Below are 26,918 nucleotides of genomic sequence, written 5' to 3' on the forward strand. Positions count from 1 at the left end.
GGTCGGTGTGTTAAAGTGGCGGTTTTGGATGGCAGTAACTGCCATGGTCAAAATCCCATTTTCTTTACCGCCGGCCTGTTGGGGGTGTTACCACCGCTTTAACTCCGACCCCCAGGGTTGTAAGTAGGGCCTCAGACTTTCATCATTCTGAAGTTTACAAATTGCACACATATTAAGTTGCCCATGATACCCAACATGTAAAGGAAACAGAAAAAGTGTCTGACACAAATATTGTGTCTTAAATATAGTTTACAAAAATATTGAAAAATATTGTCACTTGGATGCAGATTTTCTAATATAAATGCCAATAGGTGATATTTTGTAGACAATAATTAGGATATATATATATAGATATACAATATTGATGTCAAATAGCAACTCACAACCCACCTCGAACTTCACCATCTGCTAGACAACACCCAATGAGGATTCAGAAAGAACCATAGCACTGAAACAGCACTCATCACGGCCACAGATGACATTAAAATCATCCTGGACTGAGGAGAATCCAGCTCGACCACTGTGTGGCCTTCAACACTGTCTCTCATAAAAGCATTATCAGAAGCTTCCATGAGATGGGTAAACAAGGACCCGCTCTCAGATGGATCTATTCCTTCCTCATAGGAAGAACCCAAAGGGCTAGCCTGCTACCTTTCATACCAAAGACCAAGAGATTGATATACGGAGTCCCACAAGGATCGTCCCTCAGCCCCACCCTTTTCAGCATATACATGACACCACTCGCCAACATCATCCAAATACAAGACATCTCCGTCATCTCCTCCGCTGATGACACCAAACTCATCCTCTACCTGCTGAACAAAACAACCACTGCCAGAACCAGCTTCTCGAACTGCATGATCATGGTAGCAGTCGGGATGCAAATCAACTGCCTGCAGCTCAACTCTGACAAGACAGAAGTACTGTCCTCAGCAACAAGATCTCCCCATGGGGATTCCTCTTGGTGGCCGTTGGTGGTAGGATCAACACCCACACTCATAAACCACACAAGAAATCTAGGGATCATCCTGGACCACAATCTCCACATGATGGCTCAAGTCAACACAGTGTGCACCTCCTGCATCCGCATCCTACGCATGCTGCGAAATATCTGCAAAGAGTTGCAACTCCAATCCAACCCACTCCAGTGCATCCCACTCCAATCCAATCCACCCCACTCCAGTCCAGTATACCCCACTCTTATCCAATTCACCAAATACAGTCTAATTCAATTGAATCCACCCCATTCCATTCCACCTCAGTCCAACTGAATCCACCCCACTCAGTCCAATACAGACCACCACAATCCACCCCACTTCAATTCATTTCACTCCAATCCAATCCACCCCAATTCACATCACTCTACCCTACTCCAATGTATCCCACCCCAAACCACCCTACTCCTATCCAATCCACCAAAATGCAATCCACCCGACCCCAGCCCTATCACTCCAGTCCAATACACCCACTCTATCTAATCTGATCCATCCACCCTAATTAAATCTAATTCACCCCATTTCAATCCACCCTACTCCAATCCAATCCACCCATCCAGTTCACCCACTCCAATCCACACCACTCCAATGAATCCACCCCACTCTACCCCAGTCTAATCCACCCCACTGTGTCCCAACCCTCCCTACTTCCTCAAACTACTCCAACCCACTCCACCCTATTCCACCCCACTCTACGCCATTCTATGCCACTCCACTCAACAACAGTGCACTCTACAACACTCAGTCAGTGAACTACTCAACTCTACTCCCCTCTATTCATCTATATAGCACTCTACTCCCCTACTCCACTGAATGACACTCTGCTCCCCTATTCCACTCCACTATATAACACTCCAGGCCCTTAACTTTTAGCCATGCTGTAGCATTCTTCAGTCTTGACCCTGCTCCATTGAGAACAGTCCAGGCCGAACTACCAGGCCATGCCCCCCCTGAACGTTTCGCCGAGCAATCGCCAGTGGCTGATGTTATTTAAAACATTCCATTAATCACTTTATTTTTTTATGTCGTAGATCTTGACCCCGACCTGGGTCCTTAGCAAGCAAGACTAATAAAACATACCATATAAATGTTACATGCGAAATGTAGGCAATTGATTTGCAAACTTACAGTCACCTGGTGTGCCATCTGGGACTCAATGACTGCTTTTGCAAATTAACTACTTTCATTTAAATCATAAATCCCATGTATCAGGATGGATGAGTATGGGGGAGAGGCAGGTTGCTGGGAACAATTAAGTGAGCCGGGGGGTGAGATGGCAGCCTTGCCCCCCCCACCCTTACCCCGGATGCTGGTGTGCTAATTGACTGCTATCAGGACACTGATATTAAGTTAGTCTGGTATATAGTCCAACATGTAGGATTCAGAGCCCAGGAATGCATACAAATTGTAGCTGAGAGCAATGCCTACTCTAAGGCATGTGCTTGGCTTTGTGCTTGACTAATGAGACAGTGGCACCACCTAGTCCCAAGTTTGCTAAGTCATGGTCACTAACTTGATGTCTCCTGCCTAATTAGCACAAGTGCAAAGAAAAACACAAAAGCTTTGTTTAGTCTAACTCAAATCAAAAACTTAGAACACTTTTTGTGACTCTTTGGAAAACTAAGGTGAACCACAGCACCACTCTTGGGAAGACACAACCTCCCATGCTAGTCACGCTCTGAACTTTTCGTCTTTACACAATTCCATCATTCTACTCATAATCACATTCTGCACATACGTGCATGTATCTGCATACTTCCAGGGAGATGAAAGCTCTTAATAAAAGGTGAACCGACCAAAAGAAGCTGCCCCGGGTACCAGACAAACCTGCATCCAGCATTTGCAACCAGGAGAGTCCACCATTCACCTGTAGCGTTTTGATCTTCATCATCCTTCTTTACCAGAGTGACCTAAATCTGGGTCACTCTGGCAAAAAAGGATGATCTTGAGGCACGATCCTGATCAGATGCTGATCTCTGACACTTGGTGCTCTACTCAGAGATAGCAGCATCAAGATTCACCAATTTGGAGATGACGCACAACTTAACTTGCAGTCTCCTCTGCTTCAAACATCCAACACATCAATACTGCCTGTACATCATCCAGAACTGACTTTTCAGGGCATACCTGAAGCTCAATCCATTCAAGACAGAATTCCTAGAATTAGCCAAGAACAACAAACAATAAAAAAGGCACAAGCTATCTCACAGAGCAGTAGCCATATTGGATTGGTTTACCACTCATCTGCTAGAAGCTTTTCACAGCCCTACAGTTCATTACTACAACCATCTGTACCTCCCCACAACCCACAAGAACTCCGTATTATAAGTGGATCCGAACCTCCTAGACATAGGGAGGTTACTAGGAATCTCCCAGAGTGCCCATAACAGTGGGCATATTGGACTGATATAGATCCAGTCATGACCCCTCGACCTCAGACAAGGGTTAGATAATTTAGAACCTCACTAGCTGAAACCTCTACTGAAGTCAACACAAGGTCTAGCCCAGGAAGTGAATGGTCCTTTAGATAATGTCAAGCAACTCATCTCAGAAAATGCAGATGGCCACGGAACCCCCTCACCTTCACCCTTATATACCTGAAACCCCACGGTCAGAACTCTTTCTTTATCACCTACCTCCCCCCACCCTCTCAGCTAATACCACCAAAAGCTTCAAACATAAACTGCTCAAGCAACACCCTTAAACACTCATAGCGGACATTTACTACAACACATTCAAAGGTCAAGAGAAAAACAATCTCATCTTCTATATGGTGAAATGGAGAACTAACCTAACAAACTACCTCCAATATCCCTTACAGCCACAAACTGTCAATCTCCTACTCACTCAATTTCAAAGGCAACGCTACTATAAATATATTCAGAAATGGAAATGTCATGATCCAAGCTAATGACACAAACCTCAGCTCATCTGAATCCTTATTCCCAACATCATTATGCAACGCCATCTCCCATTCCCACAACATTCCTGCCACAACCCACCATTCCCCTCAGGTCTCGATGCAATGCAGGGAGTAACACACACGAGACACACCAAAAGCACATTCTCCTTATCTACCACCAACACACACTCTGCCCCCGCTTCCCACACTTTTGCTTCTGATGCCCCTATCTCCCAGGACCCTAAACTCTTTCTAGGGGCTTACATTGAAAGATGGCTTCTTCCTCTGACTCACCCTCCCATAACCCACCAGTTTCACCTCCTGACTCACCCTGCCCTTCTTCTTCACTACACTGGAGCATGGCAGCCACAATGCAGAAGCTGGGCCCCCTTCCTACCGATTTCCCTCAAATCCAACACCTCGTAGCACAAGTCCATCTCTTTCTTCCCCCGTCACCAACTGACAGATGCCAGCCTCCTCCCCTGCCCCCTCATGGCCCAACTGCCTTCCCTGGCCTCACACTGTTGCCCTCTTTGCCAACTGAGCCTGTTCTCTTATTTCCTGTCCTTTGCCCTCTTATACTGTTTCCCCACGCTTGGCGTCGCTCTGCACTACCAGCTCCCAGGGACCTCTCCCCCCCACTTCCACTTCCAGCTCCCTGACCCCTGCCTTTATTGCAGAGGCCCTCGCATTCCGTGAGGCCCCACCCTTCACGTATACTTTAGTCAGTTCAGCTGCTGTCTTGAAAGTTTCGGGGTGATCTGTTAAGCGGAGGCCGAGGAAAAAGGGGGGGGTCCCAAAAAATGTTTTCCCAATTAATTTTCCCACAGGGTCTTTGAACATGCCTAGAGTCCGAACTACTGAAAGGAATTACACCCAATTTGACAGGAAGCTAGATGTTGGTACGCAGATTGTGCTTTTTGTGATTTGGAGTTAATCCGTTCAGTAGTTTTAAAGATATTAAATTGCAAAAAATATAGATATCTAGGCATGCGGATTCTCACGGATCTAACTGTCCCCGTGCTGATATCTGATTGGCTGCCAAGACTTCATCAAAGAAGTGTTGCAGCCATCTTGGGACTCTGCTTCAGCCGAGTCCAGCAAAAAAAGGTTAGACAAAAGAAAAGGGGCCAGGGTAGTGTCACCCTAAGCCCCTAGCCTTAGTCTAGGGTTCCCCCAAGGACCCCGCTAGGGCTAAAAACAGTTTTTTTTATAAATCTCTGAAAAATCAGTGATGGATCCGCAGATTTTTTCGAGTTTTAAAAAAAAGGCGGTCTTCTAGCTCCCAGGGGAATTGGGGACTTTAAAAAGGGGGGGGGTGCAAGAAGCACCCCTCCTAGCTCTTGTATTAGCCCCGGGATCGCCTCCTCCCTGGGATAATGACAGAAAAATATGTGGGGGGAGGCACACAGCTCCCCATGCCCTGGGATCACTACCTCCCGGGGCAATTTAATCAATTGGGGGGGGGGGGCCGTAGTCCAGGGGACCGCTTGTAGGAGGCTGGACTGGCTTGTAGTGAGTACCAAGGGGTACTTGCACCTTGCACCAGGCCCAGTTATCCCTTATTAGTGTATAGGGTGTCTAGCAGCTTAGGCTGATAGATAATGGTAGCTTAGCAGAGCAGCTTAGGCTGAACTAGGAGACGTGTGAAGCTACTACAGTACCACTTAGTGTCATATGCACAATATCATAAGAAAACACAATACACAGTTATACTAAAAATAAAGGTACTTTATTTTTATGACAATATGCCAAAGTATCTTAGAGTGTACCCTCAGTGAGAGGATAGGAAATATACACAAGATATATATACACAATAGCAAAAATATGCAGTATAGTCTTAGAAAACAGTGCAAACAATGTATAGTTACAATAGGATGCAATGGGGAAACATAGGGATAGGGGCAACACAAACCATATACTCCAGAAGTGGAATGCGAACCACGAATGGACCCCAAACCTATGTGACCTTGTAGAGGGTCGCTGGGACTATTAGGAAATAGTGAGAGTTAGAAAAATAACCCTCCCCAAGACCCTGAAAAGTGAGTGCAAAGTGCACTAAAGTTCCCCTAAGGACAAAACACAAATCAGCAATGCAACAACGATGGATTCCTGACTGAGGGTACCTGTGGAACAAGGGGACCAAGTCCAAAAGTCACAAGCAGCTCGGAGATGGGCAGATGCCCAAGAAATGCCAGTGGTTGGTGCAAAGAAGCTCTTACTAGGCTGAAGAACTGTGAATACTGCAGGAACGACAAGGGCTAGAGGCTTCCCCTTTGGAGGATGGATCCCCCACGCCTTGGAGAGTCGTGCAGAAGTGTTTTCCCGCCGGATGGACGCCAACAAGCCTTGCTACACGCAAATCGTGCGTTTGGCGTTTTTGGACGCTGCTGGGGCCCAGGAGGGACCAGGAGGTCGCAAATTGGACCTGCAGAGAGAGGGGACGTCGAGCAAGACAAAGAGCCCTCACTGAAGCAGGTAGCACCCGGAGAAGTGCCAGAAACAGGCACTACGAGGATGCGTGAAACGGTGCTCGCCGAAGTTGCACAAAGGAGTCCCACGTCGCCGGAGACCAACTTAGAAAGTCGTGCAATGCAGGTTAGAGTGCCGTGGACCCAGGCTTGGCTGTGCACGAAGGATTTCCGCCGGAAGTGCACAGGGGCCGGAGTAGCTTGCAAAGTCGCGGTTCCCAGCAATGCAGCCCAGCGAGGTGAGGCAAGGACTTACCTCCACCAAACTTGGGCTGAAGAGTCACTGGACTGTGGGGGTCACTTGGACGGTGTCGCTGGATTCGAGGGACCTCGCTCGTCGTGCTGAGAGGAGACCCAAGGGACCGGTCATGCAGCTTTTTGGTGCCTGCGGTTGCAGGGGGAAGATTCCGTCGACCCACGGGAGATTTCTTCGGAGCTTCTGGTGCAGAGAGGAGGCAGACTACCCCCACAGCATGCACAAGCAGGAAAACAGTCGAGAAGGCGGCAGGATCAGCGTTACAGAGTTGCAGTAGTCGTCTTTGCTACTATGTTGCAGGTTTGCAGGCTTCCAGCGCGGTCAGCGGTCGATTCCTTATCAGAAGGTGAAGAGGGAGATGCAGAGGAACTCGGCTGAGCTCATGCATTCGTTATCTAAAGTTTCCCCAGAGACAGAGACCCTAAATAGCCAGAAAAGAGGGTTTGGCTACCTAGGAGAGAGGAAAGGCTACTAACACCTGAAGGAGCCTATCACAAGGAGTCTCTGACGTCACCTGGTGGCACTGGCCACTCAGAGCAGTCCAGTGTGCCAGCAGCACCTCTGTTTCCAAGATGGCAGAGGTCTGGAGCACACTGGAGGAGCTCTGGACACCTCCCAGGGGAGGTGCAGGTCAGGGGAGTGGTCACTCCCCTTTCCTTTGTCCAGTTTCGCGCCAGAGCAGGGGCTAAGGGGTCCCTGAACCGGTGTAGACTGGCTTATGCAGAATTGGGCACATCTGTGCCCAACAAAGCATTTCCAGAGGCTGGGGGAGGCTACTCCTCCCCTGCCTTCACACCATTTTCCAAAGGGAGAGGGTGTCACACCCTCTCTCAGAGGAAGTTCTTTGTTCTGCCATCCTGGGCCAGGCCTGGCTGGACCCCAGGAGGGCAGCTGCCTGTCTGAGGGGTTGGCAGCAGCAGCAGCTGCAGAGAAACCCCAGGAAGGGCAGTCTGGCAGTACCAGGGTCTGTGCTACAGACCACTGGGATCATGGAATTGTACCAACCATGCCAGGATGGCATAGAGGGGGCAATTCCATGATCATAGACATGTTACATGGCCATATTCGGAGTTACCATGGTGAAGCTACATATAGGTAGTGACCTATATGTAGTGCACGCGTGTAATGGTGTCCCCGCACTCACAGAGTTCAGTGAATTGGCTCTGAACAATGTGGGGGCACCTTGGCTAGTGCCAGGGTGCCCTCACACTAAGTAACTTTGCACCTAACCTTTACCAGGTAAAGGTTAGACATATAGGTGACTTATAAGTTACTTAAGTGCAGTGTAAAATGGCTGTGAAATAACGTGGACGTTATTTCACTCAGGCTGCAGTGGCAGGCCTGTGTAAGAATTGTCAGAGCTCCCTATGGGTGGCAAAAGAAATGCTGCAGCCCATAGGGATCTCTTGGAACCCCAATACCCTGGGTACCTCAGTACCATATACTAGGGAATTATAAGGGTGTTCCAGTAAGCCAATGTAAATTGGTAAAAATGGTCACTAGCCTGTTAGTGACAATTTAGAAAGAAATGAGAGAGCATAACCACTGAGGTTCTGATTAGCAGAGCCTCAGTGAGACAGTTAGTCACTACACAGGTAACACATTCAGGCACACTTATGAGCACTGGGGCCCTGGGTTACCAGGGTCCCAGTGACACATACAACTAAAACAACATATATACAGTGAAAAATGGGGGTAACATGCCAGGCAAGATGGTACTTTCCTACACAACCTCCCCCCAAACGAAGGACAATAAGACTAGCCATTACCTGATGAGTCTTCATTGTCTAAGTGGAAATATCTGGAGAGTCCATCTGCATTGGAGTGGCTACTCCCAGGTCTATGTTCCACTGTATAGTCCATTCCCTGTAGGGATATGGACCACCTCAACAATTTTGGATTTTCACCTTTCATTTGTTTTAGCCAAAGTCGAGGTTTGTGGTCTGTCTGAACAATGAAGTGAGTGCCAAACAGGTATGGCCTCAACTTCTTCAGAGCCCAGACCACAGCAAAGGCCTCCCTCTCAATGGCAGACCAACGCTTTTCTCTAGGGGTCAACCTTCTACTAATAAAAGCAACAGGTTGATCCTGGCCCTCAGAATTAAGTTGTGATAGGACTGCCCCTACTCCTAATTCAGATTCATCAGTTTGGACATAGAATTTTTTAGAGTAACAAGGGCTTTTCAGGACAGGTGCAGAGCACATGGCCTGCTTCAGCTCCTCAAAAGCTTTCTGACAGTTTGCTGTCCATAATACCTTTTTAGGCATTTTCTTGGATGTGAGGTCATTAAGAGGGGCTGCAATGGAGCCATAGTTCTTAATGAACCTCCTGTAATACCCAGTGAGGCCTAGGAAGGCTCTCACCTGAGTCTGAGTGGTAGGGGGAATCCAATCAATAATTGTTTGGATTTTCCCCTGAAGTGGTGCAATCTGTTCCCCACCAACAAGGTGTCCCAGATAAACCACCTTACCCTGCCCTATCTGGCACTTTGAAGCCTTGATAGTGAGGCCTGCCTTTTGCAGGGCCTCCAAAACTTTCCATAGGTGGACCAGGTGATCATCCCAGCTGGAGCTAAAGACAGCTATATCATCCAAATATGCTGCACTGAAAGCTTCCAGCCCTTGCAGGACTGTGTTCACCAACCTCTGAAAAGTGGCAGGTGCATTTTTCAGACCAAAAGGCATTACAGTAAACTGGTAATGTCCTCCAATGGTAGAAAATGCAGTCTTAGATTTAGCATCTTCTGACAATTTGATCTGCCAATACCCTGCAGTCAAATCAAAAGTGCTTAGATACTTGGCAGGTGCCAGTGTATCTATGAGCTCATCTGCCCTGGGTATAGGGTGAGCATCAGTTTTGGTTACCAAGTTGAGACCTCTATAGTCGACACAAAACCTCATTTCCTTCTTTCCATCTTTAGAATTGGGTTTTGGTACCAGTACCACAGGAGAAGCCCATGGACTGTCAGAGTGCTCAACCACTCCTAGTTCCAACATTTTCTGAACTTCTTGCTTTATGCAGTCCCTGACATGGTCAGGCTGCCTATAGATCTTACTTTTGACAGGTAAACTGTCTCCAGTATCTATAGTGTGCTCACACCAAGAAGTGGTGCCTGGCACAATGGAGAAGAGTTCTGAAAATTGTCCTAGGAGATTTATGCAATTATCTTTCTGCTCAGCAGTAAGACAATCAGCCAAAACTACACCTTCCACAAGAGCATCTTGTTCTGTGGAAGAGAAGAGATCAGGTAGAGGATCACTGTCTTCTTCCTGTCCCTCATCTGTTGCCATGAGCAGGGTGAGATCAGCCCTGTCATAGTAGGGTTTCAGGCGGTTGACATGGAGCACCCTAAGGGGACTCCTGGCAGTGCCTAAGTCAACCAAGTAGGTGACTTCACCCTTCTTTTCAACAATTGTGTGGGGTCCACTCCATTTATCTTGGAGTGCTCTTGGGGCCACAGGCTCCAAGACCCACACTTTCTGCCCTGGTTGGTACTGAACCAAAACAGCCTTCTGATCATGCCATTGCTTCTGGAGCTCTTGGCTGGCCTGAAGGTTTTTACTGGCCTTTTTCATGTACTCAGCCATCCTTGATCTGAGGCCAAGTACATAATCCACAATATCCTGCTTAGGAGCTTTTAAAGGTTGTTCCCAACCCTCCTTTACAAGTGTGAGTGGACCCCTAACAGGGTGTCCAAAAAGAAGTTCAAAGGGGCTGAAGCCCACTCCTTTCTGGGGTACCTCCCTGTAGGCAAAAAGGAGGCATGGTAGAAGGATATCCCATCTCCTGCGGAGTTTTTCAGGGAGTCCCATAATCATGCCTTTGAGAGTTTTATTAAATCTCTCCACCAGTCCATTTGTTTGTGGATGATAGGGTGTTGTGAACTTGTAAGTTACACCACACTCCTTCCACATGGCCTTTAAGTATGCAGACATGAAATTGCTTCCTCTGTCTGATACTACTTCCTTTGGGAAGCCCACCCTGGAAAATATTCCCAGGAGGGCCTTTGCCACTGCAGGAGCTGTAGTGGTCCTTAAAGGAATAGCTTCAGGATATCTTGTGGCATGGTCCACTACCACCAAGATAAACCTATTGCCTGAAGCAGTAGGAGGGTCAAGGGGGCCAACTATGTCAACCCCTACCCTTTCAAAGGGAACCCCAACCACAGGCAGTGGGATAAGGGGTGCCTTTGGAGTGCCACCTGTCTTGCCACTGGCTTGACAGGTTTCACAGGACTTACAAAATTCTTTTGTGTCCTCAGACATCCTAGGCCAATGAAACAATGGTACCAATCTGTCCCAAGTTTTCATTTGACCCAGGTGCCCAGCTAAGGGAATGTCATGTGCCAGTATTAGGAGGAACTTTCTGTACTCCTGAGGAATCACTAATCTCCTGGCAGCTCCAGGTTTAGGATCCCTATGCTCAGTGTACAAGAGGTTGTCCTCCCAGTAAACTCTGTGTGAGTCACTGACATCCCCATTAGCCTGTTTGACAGCTTGCTGTCTGAGACCCTCTAATGTGGGACAGGTTTGCTGTGCCACACTCAGCTCCTCTCTGGCAGGCCCCCCTTCACCCACAAGCTCAGCAGTGTCTGCTTCCAGCTCCTCTGGTGTAGGTTCTGCACAGGGAGGGAATTCTTCTTCCTCAGAAGTAGAATCCACTGTAGAGGGAGGGATAGTAGGAAGTGGTTTGCTTCTACTAGCCCTAGCTTTAGGGAGCACTTGGTCCATTGTTCCAGGATCCAAGCTTCCCTGTCCTTTTTGCTTTTTGGCCTGAGCCCTTGTCAAAGCAAAAATATGCCCTGGGATGCCCAGCATTGCTGCATGGGCCTCCAACTCCACATCTGACCAAGCTGATGTTTCCAAATCATTCCCTAATAGACAGTCTACAGGTAAATCTGAAGCTACCACAACTTTCTTTGGACCAGATACCCCCCCCAGTTGAGATTTACAACAGCCATGGGGTGGCTTTGTGTTATGTTGTGAGCATCGGTTACTTGGTACTGGTGTCCAAGTATGTGTTGTTCAGGGTGCACCAGTTTCTCAATCACCATTGTGACACTGGCACCTGTGTCCCTGTAGGCCTGGACCTCAACACCATTTATTAGGGTTAGTTGCTTGTACTTCTCCAAGTTATGGGGGCAAGCAACCAAAGTGGCTAAGTCAATAGCCCCTTCAGAGACTAAAGTAGCCTCTGTGGTCTCCCTAATTAGACCAACCCCAACTAAATTACCAAAAGTGAGCCCAGCTACTCCCTTGGATTGGCTATTAGTAGGTTTGCTCCCACCACCACTGCTATTAGTAGGGACACTAGGTGTAGCAGTAGGGGTTGTAGTGGTAGGAGCTGTGGTGCCTTTCTTTGGACAACTGGGATCTGTTGTCCAATGGCCTTTTATTTTACATAAATAGCACCATGGTTTCTTTTCCTTGTTCTGATTAAAGGAGGATTTGGGCCCACCACCCCCACCAGAGTGTTTTTGTGGGCCTGATGAAGACTCATTTTTAGATTTGTCCCCACCCTTGTCAGAAGACTTACCATCCTTCTTTTTGTTGCCATCTTTGTCACCCCCTGTATGAACTTTTCTGTTCACTCTTGTTCTGACCCATTTGTCTGCCTTCTTTCCCAATTCTTGGGGAGAGGTCAGATCAGAGTCCACCAAGTACTGGTGCAACAAATCAGACACACAATTATTAAGAATATGCTCTCTCAGGATCAAGTTATACAGGCTGTCATAATCAGTAACTTTACTGCCATGTAACCACCCCTCCAAGGCCTTCACTGCCTGGTCAATGAAATCAACCCAGTCTTGTGAAGACTCCTTTTTGGTATCTCTGAACTTTATCCTGTACTGTTCAGTGGTTAAGCCATAACCATCCAGGAGTGCATTCTTAAGAACTTGGAAATTGTTAGCATCATTTTCTTTTACAGTAAGGAGCCTATCCCTACCTTTTCCAGTAAATGATAGCCATAGGATAGCAGCCCACTGCTTTTGAGGGACATCCTGTACAGCACAGGCCCTCTCAAGTGCAGCAAACCACTTGTTAATGTCATCCCCCTCCTTGTAAGGGGGAACTATCTTGTGCAGATTCCTGGAATCATGCTCTTTTGCAGGATGACTATGGGGAATACTGCTGCTGCCACCATGGGTATCTAAACCCATCTTCTGTCTTTCCCTCTCTATTTCTAAAGACTGTCTATCCAAATCCAGCTGTTGCTTCTTGAGCTTCAGTCTGGTTTGCTCCACTCACAATCTATTGAGCTCCCTTTCTAACAATCTGTCATCAGGGTGGGTGGGAGGGACATTTCTAGATACAGAGGTATGATGGGAATGAACAGAAGGAGACCTGTCCCTTACCAAGGGCACCCTAACAGCTTGGCTACCAGCATAATGTGAGAGCACATCATCAGTATGATGTGATTCAACCTCTGTACCAACTATGCTAGACTGTCTAGTAATGGGCAGGCTGAGAAGTTTCTTTCCTGAACCTTTTCCTGGGGGAGTCCCTGGATCAGATTGAGAACCATTAGCTACTTTTTCTACAGATTGGGCACTTATGGCCTTATCCTGTACTCTAAGCATATTAATTAACAGTTCTAAGGAAGGATTCTTCCCTACACTCAAACCTCTCTCTATGCAGAGACTCCTTGCTCCTTTCCAGCTAAGGTGATCATATGCAAGTTTGGACAGTTCAACTTTTTGGCCTGTGCCAGACATTTTTAGAGAGAGTTAAAGTGATAGACAAAGAGAAAAAAGTTTTCAGAACTTTTTGGAAAGACAGAAAAAAACTTTTTAAACTTTTAAGAACTTTTTGAAAGTTTAGAAGTACTTTTCAGCACTTAGAAAAGAGTGAAAAGAGGAAATGCAAAACTTTTTGGCTATGTGTATATACACTGACCTTGTTTTGTATATTTTTCTCTTATGAAAAGTACAATGACAAGAGTGGTAAGTAGTCTCAAAGCACTTATCCCACCGCTGCACAACCAATGTAGGAGGCTGGACTGGCTTGTAGTGAGTACCAAGGGGTACTTGCACCTTGCACCAGGCCCAGTTATCCCTTATTAGTGTATAGGGTGTCTAGCAGCTTAGGCTGATAGATAATGGTAGCTTAGCAGAGCAGCTTAGGCTGAACTAGGAGACGTGTGAAGATACTACAGTACCACTTAGTGTCATATGCACAATATCATAAGAAAACACAATACACAGTTATACTAAAAATAAAGGTACTTTATTTTTATGACAATATGCCAAAGTATCTTAGAGTGTACCCTCAGTGAGAGGATAGGAAATATACACAAGATATATATACACAATAGCAAAAATATGCAGTATAGTCTTAGAAAACAGTGCAAACAATGTATAGTTACAATAGGATGCAATGGGGAAACATAGGGATAGGGGTAACACAAACCATATACTCCAGAAGTGGAATGCGAACCACGAATGGACCCCAAACCTATGTGACCTTGTAGAGGGTCGCTGGGGCTATTAGGAAATAGTGAGAGTTAGAAAAATAACCCTCCCCAAGAACCTGAAAAGTGAGTGCAAAGTGCACTAAAGTTCCCCTAAGGACAAAACACAAATCAGCAATGCAACAACGATGGATTCCTGACTGAGGGTACCTGTGGAACAAGGGGACCAAGTCCAAAAGTCACAAGCAGCTCGGAGATGGGCAGATGCCCAAGAAATGCCAGTGGTTGGTGCAAAGAAGCTCTTACTAGGCTGAAGAACTGTGAATACTGCAGGAACGACAAGGGCTAGAGGCTTCCCCTTTGGAGGATGGATCCCCCACGCCTTGGAGAGTCGTGCAGAAGTGTTTTCCCGCCGGATGGACGCCAACAAGCCTTGCTACACGCAAATCGTGCGTTTGGCGTTTTTGGACGCTGCTGGGGCCCAGGAGGGACCAGGAGGTCGCAAATTGGACCTGCAGAGAGAGGGGACGTCGAGCAAGACAAAGAGCCCTCACTGAAGCAGGTAGCACCCGGAGAAGTGCCAGAAACAGGCACTACGAGGATGCGTGAAACGGTGCTCGCCGAAGTTGCACAAAGGAGTCCCACGTCGCCGGAGACCAACTTAGAAAGTCGTGCAATGCAGGTTAGAGTGCCGTGGACCCAGGCTTGGCTGTGCACGAAGGATTTCCGCCGGAAGTGCACAGGGGCCGGAGTAGCTTGCAAAGTCGCGGTTCCCAGCAATGCAGCCCAGCGAGGTGAGGCAAGGACTTACCTCCACCAAACTTGGGCTGAAGAGTCACTGGACTGTGGGGGTCACTTGGACGGTGTCGCTGGATTCGAGGGACCTCGCTCGTCGTGCTGAGAGGAGACCCAAGGGACCGGTCATGCAGCTTTTTGGTGCCTGCGGTTGCAGGGGGAAGATTCCGTCGACCCACGGGAGATTTCTTCGGAGCTTCTGGTGCAGAGAGGAGGCAGACTACCCCCACAGCATGCACAAGCAGGAAAACAGTCGAGAAGGCGGCAGGATCAGCGTTACAGAGTTGCAGTAGTCGTCTTTGCTACTATGTTGCAGGTTTGCAGGCTTCCAGCGCGGTCAGCGGTCGATTCCTTATCAGAAGGTGAAGAGGGAGATGCAGAGGAACTCGGCTGAGCTCATGCATTCGTTATCTAAAGTTTCCCCAGAGACAGAGACCCTAAATAGCCAGAAAAGAGGGTTTGGCTACCTAGGAGAGAGGAAAGGCTACTAACACCTGAAGGAGCCTATCACAAGGAGTCTCTGACGTCACCTGGTGGCACTGGCCACTCAGAGCAGTCCAGTGTGCCAGCAGCACCTCTGTTTCCAAGATGGCAGAGGTCTGGAGCACACTGGAGGAGCTCTGGACACCTCCCAGGGGAGGTGCAGGTCAGGGGAGTGGTCACTCCCCTTTCCTTTGTCCAGTTTCGCGCCAGAGCAGGGGCTAAGGGGTCCCTGAACCGGTGTAGACTGGCTTATGCAGAATTGGGCACATCTGTGCCCAACAAAGCATTTCCAGAGGCTGGGGGAGGCTACTCCTCCCCTGCCTTCACACCATTTTCCAAAGGGAGAGGGTGTCACACCCTCTCTCAGAGGAAGTTCTTTGTTCTGCCATCCTGGGCCAGGCCTGGCTGGACCCCAGGAGGGCAGCTGCCTGTCTGAGGGGTTGGCAGCAGCAGCAGCTGCAGAGAAACCCCAGGAAGGGCAGTCTGGCAGTACCAGGGTCTGTGCTACAGACCACTGGGATCATGGAATTGTACCAACCATGCCAGGATGGCATAGAGGGGGCAATTCCATGATCATAGACATGTTACATGGCCATATTCGGAGTTACCATGGTGAAGCTACATATAGGTAGTGACCTATATGTAGTGCACGCGTGTAATGGTGTCCCCGCACTCACAGAGTTCAGTGAATTGGCTCTGAACAATGTGGGGGCACCTTGGCTAGTGCCAGGGTGCCCTCACACTAAGTAACTTTGCACCTAACCTTTACCAGGTAAAGGTTAGACATATAGGTGACTTATAAGTTACTTAAGTGCAGTGTAAAATGGCTGTGAAATAACGTGGACGTTATTTCACTCAGGCTGCAGTGGCAGGCCTGTGTAAGAATTGTCAGAGCTCCCTATGGGTGGCAAAAGAAATGCTGCAGCCCATAGGGATCTCTTGGAACCCCAATACCCTGGGTACCTCAGTACCATATACTAGGGAATTATAAGGGTGTTCCAGTAAGCCAATGTAAATTGGTAAAAATGGTCACTAGCCTGTTAGTGACAATTTAGAAAGAAATGAGAGAGCATAACCACTGAGGTTCTGATTAGCAGAGCCTCAGTGAGACAGTTAGTCACTACACAGGTAACACATTCAGGCACACTTATGAGCACTGGGGCCCTGGGTTACCAGGGTCCCAGTGACACATACAACTAAAACAACATATATACAGTGAAAAATGGGGGTAACATGCCAGGCAAGATGGTACTTTCCTACACAACCTCCCCCCAAACGAAGGACAATAAGACTAGCCATTACCTGATGAGTCTTCATTGTCTAAGTGGAAATATCTGGAGAGTCCATCTGCATTGGAGTGGCTACTCCCAGGTCTATGTTCCACTGTATAGTCCATTCCCTGTAGGGATATGGACCACCTCAACAATTTTGGATTTTCACCTTTCATTTGTTTTAGCCAAAGTCGAGGTTTGTGGTCTGTCTGAACAATGAAGTGAGTGCCAAACAGGTATGGCCTCAACTTCTTCAGAGCCCAGACCACAGCAAAGGCCTCCCTCTCAATGGCAGACCAACGCTTTTCTCTAGGGGTCAACCTTCTACTAATAAAAGCAACAGGTTGATCCTGGCCCTCAGAATTAAGTTGTGATAGGACTGCCCCTACTCCTAATTCAGATTCATCAGTTTGGACATAGAATTTTTTAGAGTAACAAGGGCTTTTCAGGACAGGTGCAGAGCACATGGCCTGCTTCAGCTCCTCAAAAGCTTTCTGACAGTTTGCTGTCCATAATACCTTTTTAGGCATTTTCTTGGATGTGAGGTCATTAAGAGGGGCTGCAATGGAGCCATAGTTCTTAATGAACCTCCTGTAATACCCAGTGAGGCCTAGGAAGGCTCTCACCTGAGTCTGAGTGGTAGGGGGAATCCAATCAATAATTGTTTGGATTTTCCCCTGAAGTGGTGCAATCTGTTCCCCACCAACAAGGTGTCCCAGATAAACCACCTTACCCTGCCCTATCTGGCACTTTGAAGCCTTGATAGTGAGGCCTGCCTTTTGCAGGGCCTCCAAAACTTTCCATAGGTGGACCAGGTGATCATCCCAGCTGGAGCTAAAGACAGCTATATCATCCAAATATGCTGCACTGAAAGCTTCCAGCCCTTGCAGGACTGTGTTCACCAACCTCTGAAAAGTGGCAGGTGCATTTTTCAGACCAAAAGGCATTACAGTAAACTGGTAATGTCCTCCAATGGTAGAAAATGCAGTCTTAGATTTAGCATCTTCTGACAATTTGATCTGCCAATACCCTGCAGTCAAATCAAAAGTGCTTAGATACTTGGCAGGTGCCAGTGTATCTATGAGCTCATCTGCCCTGGGTATAGGGTGAGCATCAGTTTTGGTTACCAAGTTGAGACCTCTATAGTCGACACAAAACCTCATTTCCTTCTTTCCATCTTTAGAATTGGGTTTTGGTACCAGTACCACAGGAGAAGCCCATGGACTGTCAGAGTGCTCAACCACTCCTAGTTCCAACATTTTCTGAACTTCTTGCTTTATGCAGTCCCTGACATGGTCAGGCTGCCTATAGATCTTACTTTTGACAGGTAAACTGTCTCCAGTATCTATAGTGTGCTCACACCAAGAAGTGGTGCCTGGCACAATGGAGAAGAGTTCTGAAAATTGTCCTAGGAGATTTATGCAATTATCTTTCTGCTCAGCAGTAAGACAATCAGCCAAAACTACACCTTCCACAAGAGCATCTTGTTCTGTGGAAGAGAAGAGATCAGGTAGAGGATCACTGTCTTCTTCCTGTCCCTCATCTGTTGCCATGAGCAGGGTGAGATCAGCCCTGTCATAGTAGGGTTTCAGGCGGTTGACATGGAGCACCCTAAGGGGACTCCTGGCAGTGCCTAAGTCAACCAAGTAGGTGACTTCACCCTTCTTTTCAACAATTGTGTGGGGTCCACTCCATTTATCTTGGAGTGCTCTTGGGGCCACAGGCTCCAAGACCCACACTTTCTGCCCTGGTTGGTACTGAACCAAAACAGCCTTCTGATCATGCCATTGCTTCTGGAGCTCTTGGCTGGCCTGAAGGTTTTTACTGGCCTTTTTCATGTACTCAGCCATGCTTGATCTGAGGCCAAGTACATAATCCACAATATCCTGCTTAGGAGCTTTTAAAGGTTGTTCCCAACCCTCCTTTACAAGTGTGAGTGGACCCCTAACAGGGTGTCCAAAAAGAAGTTCAAAGGGGCTGAAGCCCACTCCTTTCTGGGGTACCTCCCTGTAGGCAAAAAGGAGGCATGGTAGAAGGATATCCCATCTCCTGCGGAGTTTTTCAGGGAGTCCCATAATCATGCCTTTGAGAGTTTTATTAAATCTCTCCACCAGTCCATTTGTTTGTGGATGATAGGGTGTTGTGAACTTGTAAGTTACACCACTCCTTCCACATGGCCTTTAAGTATGCAGACATGAAATTGCTTCCTCTGTCTGATACTACTTCCTTTGGGAAGCCCACCCTGGAAAATATTCCCAGGAGGGCCTTTGCCACTGCAGGAGCTGTAGTGGTCCTTAAAGGAATAGCTTCAGGATATCTTGTGGCATGGTCCACTACCACCAAGATAAACCTATTGCCTGAAGCAGTAGGAGGGTCAAGGGGGCCAACTATGTCAACCCCTACCCTTTCAAAGGGAACCCCAACCACAGGCAGTGGGATAAGGGGTGCCTTTGGAGTGCCACCTGTCTTGCCACTGGCTTGACAGGTTTCACAGGACTTACAAAATTCTTTTGTGTCCTCAGACATCCTAGGCCAATGAAACAATGGTACCAATCTGTCCCAAGTTTTCATTTGACCCAGGTGCCCAGCTAAGGGAATGTCATGTGCCAGTATTAGGAGGAACTTTCTGTACTCCTGAGGAATCACTAATCTCCTGGCAGCTCCAGGTTTAGGATCCCTATGCTCAGTGTACAAGAGGTTGTCCTCCCAGTAAACTCTGTGTGAGTCACTGACATCCCCATTAGCCTGTTTGACAGCTTGCTGTCTGAGACCCTCTAATGTGGGACAGGTTTGCTGTGCCACACTCAGCTCCTCTCTGGCAGGCCCCCCTTCACCCAAAAGCTCAGCAGTGTCTGCTTCCAGCTCCTCTGGTGTAGGTTCTGCACAGGGAGGGAATTCTTCTTCCTCAGAAGTAGAATCCACTGTAGAGGGAGGGATAGTAGGAAGTGGTTTGCTTCTACTAGCCCTAGCTTTAGGGAGCACTTGGTCCATTGTTCCAGGATCCAAGCTTCCCTGTCCTTTTTGCTTTTTGGCCTGAGCCCTTGTCAAAGCAAAAATATGCCCTGGGATGCCCAGCATTGCTGCATGGGCCTCCAACTCCACATCTGACCAAGCTGATGTTTCCAAATCATTCCCTAATAGACAGTCTACAGGTAAATCTGAAGCTACCACAACTTTCTTTGGACCAGATACCCCCCCCCAGTTGAGATTTACAACAGCCATGGGGTGGCTTTGTGTTATGTTGTGAGCATCGGTTACTTGGTACTGGTGTCCAAGTATGTGTTGTTCAGGGTGCACCAGTTTCTCAATCACCATTGTGACACTGGCACCTGTGTCCCTGTAGGCCTGGACCTCAACACCATTTATTAGGGTTAGTTGCTTGTACTTCTCCAAGTTATGGGGGCAAGCAACCAAAGTGGCTAAGTCAATAGCCCCTTCAGAGACTAAAGTAGCCTCTGTGGTCTCCCTAATTAGACCAACCCCAACTAAATTACCAAAAGTGAGCCCAGCTACTCCCTTGGATTGGCTATTAGTAGGTTTGCTCCCACCACCACTGCTATTAGTAGGGACACTAGGTGTAGCAGTAGGGGTTGTAGTGGTAGGAGCTGTGGTGCCTTTCTTTGGACAACTGGGATCTGTTGTCCAATGGCCTTTTATTTTACATAAATAGCACCATGGTTTCTTTTCCTTGTTCTGATTAAAGGAGGATTTGGGCCCACCACCCCCACCAGAGTGTTTTTGTGGGCCTGATGAAGACTCATTTTTAGATTTGTCCCCACCCTTGTCAGAAGACTTACCATCCTTCTTTTTGTTGCCATCTTTGTCACCCCCTGTATGAACTTTTCTGTTCACTCTTGTTCTGACCCATTTGTCTGCCTTCTTTCCCAATTCTTGGGGAGAGGTCAGATCAGAGTCCACCAAGTACTGGTGCAACAAATCAGACACACAATTATTAAGAATATGCTCTCTCAGGATCAAGTTATACAGGCTGTCATAATCAGTAACTTTACTGCCATGTAACCACCCCTCCAAGGCCTTCACTGCCTGGTCAATGAAATCAACCCAGTCTTGTGAAGACTCCTTTTTGGTATCTCTGAACTTTATCCTGTACTGTTCAGTGGTTAAGCCATAACCATCCAGGAGTGCATTCTTAAGAACTTGGAAATTGTTAGCATCATTTTCTTTTACAGTAAGGAGCCTATCCCTACCTTTTCCAGTAAATGATAGCCATAGGATAGCAGCCCACTGCTTTTGAGGGACATCCTGTACAGCACAGGCCCTCTCAAGTGCAGCAAACCACTTGTTAATGTCATCCCCCTCCTTGTAAGGGGGAACTATCTTGTGCAGATTCCTGGAATCATGCTCTTTTGCAGGATGACTATGGGGAATACTGCTGCTGCCACCATGGGTATCTAAACCCATCTTCTGTCTTTCCCTCTCTATTTCTAAAGACTGTCTATCCAAATCCAGCTGTTGCTTCTTGAGCTTCAGTCTGGTTTGCTCCACTCACAATCTATTGAGCTCCCTTTCTAACAATCTGTCATCAGGGTGGGTGGGAGGGACATTTCTAGATACAGAGGTATGATGGGAATGAACAGAAGGAGACCTGTCCCTTACCAAGGGCACCCTAACAGCTTGGCTACCAGCATAATGTGAGAGCACATCATCAGTATGATGTGATTCAACCTCTGTACCAACTATGCTAGACTGTCTAGTAATGGGCAGGCTGAGAAGTTTCTTTCCTGAACCTTTTCCTGGGGGAGTCCCTGGATCAGATTGAGAACCATTAGCTACTTTTTCTACAGATTGGGCACTTATGGCCTTATCCTGTACTCTAAGCATATTAATTAACAGTTCTAAGGAAGGATTCTTCCCTACACTCAAACCTCTCTCTATGCAGAGACTCCTTGCTCCTTTCCAGCTAAGGTGATCATATGCAAGTTTGGACAGTTCAACTTTTTGGCCTGTGCCAGACATTTTTAGAGAGAGTTAAAGTGATAGACAAAGAGAAAAAAGTTTTCAGAACTTTTTGGAAAGACAGAAAAAAACTTTTTAAACTTTTAAGAACTTTTTGAAAGTTTAGAAGTACTTTTCAGCACTTAGAAAAGAGTGAAAAGAGGAAATGCAAAACTTTTTGGCTATGTGTATATACACTGACCTTGTTTTGTATATTTTTCTCTTATGAAAAGTACAATGACAAGAGTGGTAAGTAGTCTCAAAGCACTTATCCCACCGCTGCACAACCAATGTAGGAGGCTGGACTGGCTTGTAGTGAGTACCAAGGGGTACTTGCACCTTGCACCAGGCCCAGTTATCCCTTATTAGTGTATAGGGTGTCTAGCAGCTTAGGCTGATAGATAATGGTAGCTTAGCAGAGCAGCTTAGGCTGAACTAGGAGACGTGTGAAGATACTACAGTACCACTTAGTGTCATATGCACAATATCATAAGAAAACACAATACACAGTTATACTAAAAATAAAGGTACTTTATTTTTATGACAATATGCCAAAGTATCTTAGAGTGTACCCTCAGTGAGAGGATAGGAAATATACACAAGATATATATACACAATAGCAAAAATATGCAGTATAGTCTTAGAAAACAGTGCAAACAATGTATAGTTACAATAGGATGCAATGGGGAAACATAGGGATAGGGGTAACACAAACCATATACTCCAGAAGTGGAATGCGAACCACGAATGGACCCCAAACCTATGTGACCTTGTAGAGGGTCGCTGGGGCTATTAGGAAATAGTGAGAGTTAGAAAAATAACCCTCCCCAAGAACCTGAAAAGTGAGTGCAAAGTGCACTAAAGTTCCCCTAAGGACAAAACACAAATCAGCAATGCAACAACGATGGATTCCTGACTGAGGGTACCTGTGGAACAAGGGGACCAAGTCCAAAAGTCACAAGCAGCTCGGAGATGGGCAGATGCCCAAGAAATGCCAGTGGTTGGTGCAAAGAAGCTCTTACTAGGCTGAAGAACTGTGAATACTGCAGGAACGACAAGGGCTAGAGGCTTCCCCTTTGGAGGATGGATCCCCCACGCCTTGGAGAGTCGTGCAGAAGTGTTTTCCCGCCGGATGGACGCCAACAAGCCTTGCTACACGCAAATCGTGCGTTTGGCGTTTTTGGACGCTGCTGGGGCCCAGGAGGGACCAGGAGGTCGCAAATTGGACCTGCAGAGAGAGGGGACGTCGAGCAAGACAAAGAGCCCTCACTGAAGCAGGTAGCACCCGGAGAAGTGCCAGAAACAGGCACTACGAGGATGCGTGAAACGGTGCTCGCGAAGTTGCACAAAGGAGTCCCACGTCGCCGGAGACCAACTTAGAAAGTCGTGCAATGCAGGTTAGAGTGCCGTGGACCCAGGCTTGGCTGTGCACGAAGGATTTCTGCCGGAAGTGCACAGGGGCCGGAGTAGCTTGCAAAGTCGCGGTTCCCAGCAATGCAGCCCAGCGAGGTGAGGCAAGGACTTACCTCCACCAAACTTGGGCTGAAGAGTCACTGGACTGTGGGGGTCACTTGGACGGTGTCGCTGGATTCGAGGGACCTCGCTCGTCGTGCTGAGAGGAGACCCAAGGGACCGGTCATGCAGCTTTTTGGTGCCTGCGGTTGCAGGGGGAAGATTCCGTCGACCCACGGGAGATTTCTTCGGAGCTTCTGGTGCAGAGAGGAGGCAGACTACCCCCACAGCATGCACAAGCAGGAAAACAGTCGAGAAGGCGGCAGGATCAGCGTTACAGAGTTGCAGTAGTCGTCTTTGCTACTATGTTGCAGGTTTGCAGGCTTCCAGCGCGGTCAGCGGTCGATTCCTTATCAGAAGGTGAAGAGGGAGATGCAGAGGAACTCGGCTGAGCTCATGCATTCGTTATCTAAAGTTTCCCCAGAGACAGAGACCCTAAATAGCCAGAAAAGAGGGTTTGGCTACCTAGGAGAGAGGAAAGGCTACTAACACCTGAAGGAGCCTATCACAAGGAGTCTCTGACGTCACCTGGTGGCACTGGCCACTCAGAGCAGTCCAGTGTGCCAGCAGCACCTCTGTTTCCAAGATGGCAGAGGTCTGGAGCACACTGGAGGAGCTCTGGACACCTCCCAGGGGAGGTGCAGGTCAGGGGAGTGGTCACTCCCCTTTCCTTTGTCCAGTTTCGCGCCAGAGCAGGGGCTAAGGGGTCCCTGAACCGGTGTAGACTGGCTTATGCAGAATTGGGCACATCTGTGCCCAACAAAGCATTTCCAGAGGCTGGGGGAGGCTACTCCTCCCCTGCCTTCACACCATTTTCCAAAGGGAGAGGGTGTCACACCCTCTCTCAGAGGAAGTTCTTTGTTCTGCCATCCTGGGCCAGGCCTGGCTGGACCCCAGGAGGGCAGCTGCCTGTCTGAGGGGTTGGCAGCAGCAGCAGCTGCAGAGAAACCCCAGGAAGGGCAGTCTGGCAGTACCAGGGTCTGTGCTACAGACCACTGGGATCATGGAATTGTACCAACCATGCCAGGATGGCATAGAGGGGGCAATTCCATGATCATAGACATGTTACATGGCCATATTCGGAGTTACCATGGTGAAGCGTGTAATGATGTCCCCGCACTCACAGAGTTCAGTGAATTGGCTCTGAACAATGTGGGGGCACCTTGGCTAGTGCCAGGGTGCCCTCACACTAAGTAACTTTGCACCTAACCTTTACCAGGTAAAGGTTAGACATATAGGTGACTTATAAGTTACTTAAGTGCAGTGTAAAATGGCTGTGAAATAACGTGGACGTTATTTCACTCAGGCTGCAGTGGCAGGCCTGTGTAAGAATTGTCAGAGCTCCCTATGGGTGGCAAAAGAAATGCTGCAGCCCATAGGGATCTCTTGGAACCCCAATACCCTGGGTACCTCAGTACCATATACTAGGGAATTATAAGGGTGTTCCAGTAAGCCAATGTAAATTGGTAAAAATGGTCACTAGCCTGTTAGTGACAATTTAGAAAGAAATGAGAGAGCATAACCACTGAGGTTCTGATTAGCAGAGCCTCAGTGAGACAGTTAGTCACTACACAGGTAACACATTCAGGCACACTTATGAGCACTGGGGCCCTGGGTTACCAGGGTCCCAGTGACACATACAACTAAAACAACATATATACAGTGAAAAATGGGGGTAACATGCCAGGCAAGATGGTACTTTCCTACACCGCTACCTCCCTGTGGCTGAAATTAAATAATGAAGTGGGTCTGTTGCAGGACCCCTGGCCCTGGGGACCACCAGCTTCCTGGGGCTGCTTACATTTTGGAGGTAATAATGGCCTTGGAAACCGCCACTCGCCAGGGCTGGCTCCTGGTATGTCCCGGTGTGCCCACCCCCGGGACATGGCTGTTTGCTATGACGTGGCGGGAGCTTTGCCAGAGCAAACACTCTGCTTCCAGTGGACGAGATCAGTCAAAGTGCTCTCATCTGCTAGAAGCAGGGTTTCCTCTGTTTCCCTGCTTGCAGAGATGCAGGCAGGGAAACAAAGAAAACTATAGCTTTTGCAGATAGCGAGCTGCATGTTTAACAGCTCTTAATTTGCAAAAGCCAAGCCTTCTCCCGCAGGAGACGGGGAACTGACTGGGTCTACGGGGGGCTTGCGCTTCCCCTGGTCCCATTGCACACTGGGTACCCTAGGGGCACCCAGGAGAGATGGCTGGGCCCCAGGGGATGTGGTCCCTGGTGCCATGATTGGCCTAGGGAGTGGAAGCTGCGCGGTCATTCGCTCAACGAGGTAGCGCTTACTAACTAACCAGTAGAAAGTACTCCAGTTGGATAGACATTTTGTACAAAACTGTAGACTTTTGTTGGATATACGGGCAGGTGAGCTTGCGTTCTGGCGATGATTCTCATTTCACAGAAATGAAAGCTCAACAGGAAGCACTTACAAATATAAACGTAAAAGGTGCCACAGCTGAAGCTTCACTTCTGGAATGGACAAATGATCCTAACTCCTGTGCTTGGTGACGGCAAAGCATGTGTGTTTACTCCGGGACTCCATATTGAAAAACAATCTGAAATCCTTTGTGGAAGTAAATGCATCTTTCATCTATTGGAGCGCAATCAGACACTCTCACACCTACTCTCACACACACATAGACCTCTCACACCCACTTTCATACCCAGACAGACACTCTCACCGTCACTCTAACAACCATAGACACCATCTCATACAGGGAGACACCCTGGGCACCCTGGGACATAGCAGGAGCTGGCCCTGGATGGATGGCAGGGCCATCTGTGGCTCCTCGACGGGGGCCACTCGGCTCCCTCCAATGTAAATAGCCCTGGGGAGGTGGTGCTCTCCAGGGGTCTGCAGCAGACTCCCTATCTTTTTTAAATTTAGACCCGGGGAGGTGGGGCCCCCCTGCATTTGTTTTAAAATATGTGCCTTGGGGAGGTGGTGGTCCCCAGGGCTGTTGGGGGGGGGGGGCAACCACCTGCATTCGATTTAAAGCTGTGCTCCTGAGCGGCAGCTGTCTCTGGGGCTGCGGCGGGGCCGAGTGCCCCACTCCCACGCATTTGATTTCTAATTGTGCCCCTGGAAAGTGGCAGTGCTAGAGGCTGCGATGGGGGGCAAGCGGCCCACCCGCTTTTGATTTCAAAATTGTGCCCTGGGGAGGTCCCTGGGCCTGCCGTGGGGAGGGGGCAGGTGACCCCCTCACATTCGATTTTAAGATGTGCCCCAGGGAGGTGGCGGTCCCCAGGTCTTCGGGGGGGGACAGGCGGCTCCACTACTAGATTTAGAGATGTGCCCCGGGGCTGTGAAGGGGTCAAGCTGTCCCCCTGGATTTGATTTCTAATTAAGGCCTGGGGAGGTGTGGTCACTGGGGCTGCAGGGGGGGGTGGGCGGCCTACCTGCATTTGATTTCTAATTGTGCCCCAGGGAGGTGGCCATCCCCGGTGCTGTGGGGGGCCGGGCGCCTCCCCCACCTACAAAATGTCAATGCCTCTGGGATTTGGCCCACCCAGGAGCTTGTTAAAAACAAGCATGGGTGCCTGTGCTTTTTTATTTTTAAATGTTCCCAAATTCGTGACGTTGTCACAAATTCATGGGAAACTTTTTTTAAAAAAAGTGTTATTTGGATCTGGTGGCGTTCCTCTGGGACCTCTGCACTAGAGCTAAGAGGTCAAGGTGTCCCTTCCCTGTCCCCTTGTCTTATTTTTTGTACTTTTTTGTGGGACTTGGCTGAAGCTGTGTCTCAAGATGGCTGCCAACACTTCGTGGTGTGAAGTGTTGGCAGCCAATCAGAGCGCTACAGCTTCATGCTCAAGCTTTTATTCTTTGCAGAGTCGTCATGAAGGAACTGCAGCCCTAGATATT

This window comes from Pleurodeles waltl, chromosome 5 (genome assembly GCF_031143425.1).
Source record: "Pleurodeles waltl isolate 20211129_DDA chromosome 5, aPleWal1.hap1.20221129, whole genome shotgun sequence".
NCBI classification, from domain to species: Eukaryota; Metazoa; Chordata; class Amphibia; order Caudata; family Salamandridae; genus Pleurodeles; species Pleurodeles waltl.